Source organism: Canis lupus, chromosome 38, assembly GCF_003254725.2.
Source record: "Canis lupus dingo isolate Sandy chromosome 38, ASM325472v2, whole genome shotgun sequence".
Taxonomy (NCBI): domain Eukaryota; kingdom Metazoa; phylum Chordata; class Mammalia; order Carnivora; family Canidae; genus Canis; species Canis lupus.
In genome coordinates, this window is record NC_064280.1 from 5414733 (window position 1) to 5420558 (window position 5826).

Sequence of the window (5826 nt, forward strand, 5' to 3'; positions counted from 1 at the left end):
ACTTTTGAATGTGAACACCAAGAGACTAAGTAATGATAAGAAATGTTTTAATGCTATGTAAGTTGAAGACACAATGGTTTCCTATAAAAGGAGCTTCTAACCTCTTGAGAATGCTCTTGCTGGAGAAAGCAAAATATAAGGCACAGATTGAGAATAGAGTCAGAACTAGAAAAAAACAAAAAGAAAAAGTGGATGGAGCTATCTCCCAAACCAGCTAGAGAGGATTTTTTTTTTTTTTCTGACCAGTATGTAAACTCCCAACTTGAAGGGAATCCAAAAATAAGTGGGAAGCAGAGTGTTCCCTTCCCCTTTGAATCTTTATGAAGTGATTCAGTGCTGTAGGACCTTTAGTTAATGTGAAATGGCACCTTTGAGGTCAAGACAATGTGGACACCCTAGGACAAAAGTGCCTGGGGCAGGATTTTGGCTGTGCTTTCTCTCCCTTGGTTTTTATTTGAGCCTGACCCTCCATCTTTCCCTTTGACTCTCTGAGTTAGTAGATATCTTCCAAAAAAGATTCCTTTGCTGCTTAAGCTAAAATATTTCTGTTTTTGCAAGCAAGGACCAGGATTTATACTAAGTGCTCTCCTATATACTTCATTAATACATTCTATACACATTCTCAATTAAAATCTCATTTTTAAAATTTATCAGCTAGATTGTAAACTCAATGAAAAGAGGAGCTGCTGCTAATTATATTCTCTGATGTATTCTCAATGTTTAGCACAGTGACTGAGGCACACTCTCTAAAATTTCATGTTTGAATAAGTAGGAGGAAGGGGTAGAAAAATGAATGAAGGTGGATTTTGATGGGCAAAATAAAGGAAAAACAATCTATTGCCAGTGTCCCCTACGGAAAACTGAGCTAACATGTATATTTTACTTTTACTGTAATGGTAAAGTAGTGAGGTTGGTATAAAGCTTGAACAAGGGTTTCCATTTTTGAAAGATCCTAGAAGCATTTCAAAATGTTCAGCAGCATACAAAAGAAGCCTGGAAGTAAAAATGCAAATTAAATGTCACTTAACCTTACCATATGAATCTGAATGTCCTTTGTGAATTGTGATAGCTTCTCAAAACTCTGCTATTTTAAGAGAACAAATTGCACCCTTTCTGCAGATATCATAAGGGAATACTTGCTACAGCTTAAACACACAGTTGTCTATGGTGTATTGGGAGATTAATTATTGTCAGAAATACATAAAAAGTAAACATAACAATATGTGACCCATGGGATTCTTGCTGATTTTAGTTTAGTTTGCAAAAATTAAAAAACTCAATCTGAATATATTATCAGAAAGAGAAGTTTGACTGATGAACTTATCTTCTGTGCTTTCCAGGAGTTCTGCAACTTTAAAGAAACAGTTTTTTGAATAGGCCAGTACAACTGAACTATTTGCCTTGACTCAGGGTACAATGAATGACTCTCATTTTTTTCTAAATCCTTTAACCTTCAGAGGACCACTCCTATCATCTTTAAAAAAGAAAAGAAAAAAAAAAAAAGGCATAAAGTTAGAAAATTGGTGGGCTTTTACCAAAAGCAAAGGTTGTGCTGTATTCCTAAAATACTGTTTTTGGGACACCTGGGTGGCATAGTTTTTAGGGTATAGATGACATGATACTGTACATAGAAAACCCAAAAGACTCCACCCCAAGATTGCTAGAACTCATACAGCAATTTGGCAGTGTGGCAGGATATAAAATTAATGCCCAGAAGTCAGTGGCATTTCTATACACTAACAATGAGACTGAAGAAAGAGAAATTAAGGAGTCAATCCCATTTACAATTGCACCCAAAAGCATAAGATACCTAGGAATAAACCTAACTAAAGAGATAATTAACTATATTTTAAATAACAAAAGGATAGGGACACCTGAGTGGCCTAGCAGTTGGGCATCTGCCTTCACTCAGGGTGTGATCCCCGAGTTCTGGGATCAAGTTCCACATCAGGCTTCCTACAAGGAGCCTGCTTCTCCCTTACCTATGTCTCTCTTGTCTCTCTCTCTCTGTTTCTCATAAATAAATAAATATTTAAAAACTCTAAAATAAATAAATAAATAAACAAACAAACAAACAAACAAACAAGGATTAAGACCATATATTTGACTTCCTCATATCTCTATCATCTGTTTTCTACATAGTTGATTCATTCTCATAGCATAGTGTATTAATCAACTCCTACCACAAAAATATCACATAAACAAAGCATCAGAAAACTCTCTCTTGTGCCTATGGGTCAGACTCTTGAAAGATTTTGAATCAGAATGGGATCAGCCTGGCACCATGCTTCAAATGGGTCTTGGTCTGCTTTATTTGTCTCAGACTCCTTTGACTAATGGGCAGCTTCTTATGGTGGTGTCAGAGTGCAAGAGAGGCATCATGATCACACAGTGTATTCAAGCTCTGGCTGCCATCACATCTACCTCACTTCCTATTAATTAAAGCAAGTCACATGGTTGATAGTATCAGGTACTCCATCCATCATGTGGTTGTGGCAGATGTGTAGAAGTAAAAGAAGAGTGAATGCTTGTAACCAACAACTTCATTTACCATATATAATATAGTCTCAGCATTACTGGGTTTAGAGTAACAAGACCCAATTCTAAGTAATGATTCCACAAGTTTCTAACAGGTGATATAAGACAATATTTGTTATCTATGACTGAAAGTAATAAAGACTACTTTTAAAAGTTTCATGTATGCTATAACATAAAGACAAACATGTTTTGTAAACTGTAAAGAATAACAAAAACATAAGAGATGCACTCAGAAATATTAGATGATTAGATGCAGATGATGAGGGTTATTAAAACAAGGTGGATCATATTCTGAAACAAGCAAAATCCATAAGAATATCCATATATTCTCCAATAAATATAGGATTTTCCTGATCTCCAGAATGTATGAATGATTTTAAAAGCAGAAAGGCATAACAAATTCAAAACACTTGGCAAGTTGGAAAATTCACTTCCCATTAACCTAAGATGTTTATATAATACACCATTTACATAAGGTTTGCTCCCCAAGGGTTTTCTGTTTCTTCATGGCACCGATAGAGAACAGAATCTGAAATGAATCATCTTGCACTATAAGAAGACTAAAGAAATACATTATGTCATGATTACTGTTGATGTTTTCTTTCCCTAAAGCTCATATTTAAATGATTATAATAAAGACCACAAACTAATGTCCTCACTACAATGTAAAATCAGAAAAAAAAAACCTCAAAGTCTTTCTTTACAACAATAAGAGAATTATTAAAAGGATTTATTTGTTCATTTTATTTTATTTTTTTTTATTTTTATTTTTTTAGAGGAAATTTTGTTTAAATATATTTTAAATCTTCATTTTGAAATAATTGGATATCTTCCTCCCCAAATTACAAGAATAGTACATAGACTTTCTATGTGCCCTTCACCCAGCTTCCCCAAATATTAACATTCTATAAACCATAGTGCCAGCATCTAAACCAGGAAATTAATGTTGCTACAGTAATATCAACTATTCTTTATACTTTATTAAAATTTTGTCAATTGTCCCACTAGCTTTTTTTTTATTCTAGAGTCCAGTTCAGTCTTCAATCCAGGATCCTATGTCTTCATATTGTCACATCTCCCTGGTCTCTTCTGTTTTGTGGCCATTTCTTCATCTATTTCTTTCATGGCAACACATTTCAAGAGTACTGGCCAATTACTTTGTAGAATGAGCCTCAGAATGGATTTGTTGGATATTTCCTTATGATTGAATACAAGTTACATGTTTTTGATAAAAATATGGCAGAAATGTTGTGTTCTTCTCAGTTCATCATAGATGGTGGCACATTATAGAGTCAGTGTCCCTGCTACAGATGCTAACTTTGGTCATGTGGGTAAGGTGCTATCTGTAAGCTTTTTCCTCTTTGTAATTAATAAACATTTTGGCAGGAGGTGCTTTCAGATGATGCAAATATGCTTTTCATCATACTTTCTTTTTCTTTCTTTCTTTTTTATTGGTGTTCAATTTACCAACATACAGAATAACCCCCAGTGCATTTGTTCATTTTAGAAAGAGAGAGAGTGCACAAGTGGGAGGGGCAGAGAGAGAGAATTTCAAGCAGACTCCACACTGAGCACAGAGCACAACAAAATTCCTCAAAGAATTATATTTTAAAATTAACTAATTAGAAAGATAAAAAAAATATTCATTTTGAGGCTTTGTGATCTAAAGGGAGAGGGCAATTCCCAGAGTAGCCTTTGGAAATATAAAATACTAAGTCATTAACAGAAGTCTTATGAGAAATTGTACTATGGATGGATTGTACCATTAGTATGTAGTCAATAAAGACAGTTCATGCTGTTTTCAATAATACGTAATATTATTGAATACTTAATTTAGCAGTAATAGTAACAGAAAATAATGAATAACAAATTATACAAAGAAAACAACATATTATCAGTAAGCTTATCAGTTAAAAATGATTACTGTTAATATATATAAGAGAAAATACAGTATCTTAAAAAAGAGAAAAACGTGGAAATTAACACAGAATTGAAGTACCTTGTCCAGGATTTCAAATATATTATGTGGCAGAGTTAGATTTCAAGCCCATTAAGTCTGCTGACTAAGCCCATGTGCTCAACTATCACACTGAATCTTAATATCCTAGTGAAATATATTATATTTATGTATCCCACCCTGCTAGATTCTCCTGGAAAAATATCAGACACTAACATTTAATTTGACTTATGTTGTTTTTAAGGCTGATGACCCTCTCTAAGACATGCAGATGATAAATTTAATACATGCAAAATTCTTTTACAAAACTTAGATACAATTGTTTTGAAGTTAATATGATGCTGTTTCTGTTTTCATAAAAGTCTATAATAGCAGTACATATTTGATGTGATTAAAATTAATTCATTATAATGAGCATTTCAAAATTCAGTACTGTTATTTTCAAAGAAATAGTATTACTCAAAAAATCAGTTTTAGGGAATCTATGTAATTACAGTTTTTACTATCAAATAGTTAGTACTGGGAGGAGCAAGATGGCGGAAGAGTAGGGTCTCCAAATCACCTGTCTCCACCAAATTACCTAGAAAACCTTCCAATCATCCTGAAAATCTATGAATTCGGCCTGAGAATTAAAGAGAGACCAGCTGGAATGCAACAGTGAGAAGAGTTCGCGCTTCTATCAAGGTAGGAAGACGGGGAAAAAGAAGTAAAGAAACAAAGGCCTCCAAGGGGGAGGGGCCCGCGAGGAGCCGGGCTGAGGCCGGGGCGAGTGTCCCCAGGACAGGAGAGCCCCGTCCCGGAGGAGCAGGAGCTGCACCGACCTTCCCGGGCGGAAAGGGGCTCCCGGGGAGGTGGAGCAGGACCCAGGAGGAAGGGGATGCCCTCCGGCTCCCTGGGACAGTAACAGCAACTGCGCCCCGGGAGAGTGCGCCGAGCTCCCTAAGGGCTGCAGCGCGCACAGCGGGACCCGGAGCAGCTCGGAGGAGCTCGGGCGGCGGCTCCGCAGAGGGGGCTGCGGGACGGGAGCAGCTCGGAGGGGCTCGGGCAGAGGAAGAGGCTCCGTGCAGAGGGGCCTGCGCGGTTCCAGGAACAGCTCAGGGGGCTCGGGTGGCAGCTCCGCGGAGGGGGCTGCGCGGCCCGGGAGCGCGAATCCAACAGCGCAGGCTCCGGAGCACAGGGCGCCGGGACACAGCCCAGGATCCCGCCTCCCCCGGGACAGGCAGAGGCCGGGAGGGCCCAGGACAGCGAGGACGCTCCTGCCCCAGCTGAGCAGATCAGCGGCCCCGCCCCGGAGCCTCCAGGCCCTGCAGACGGAGTTCCTGCCGGAGCTG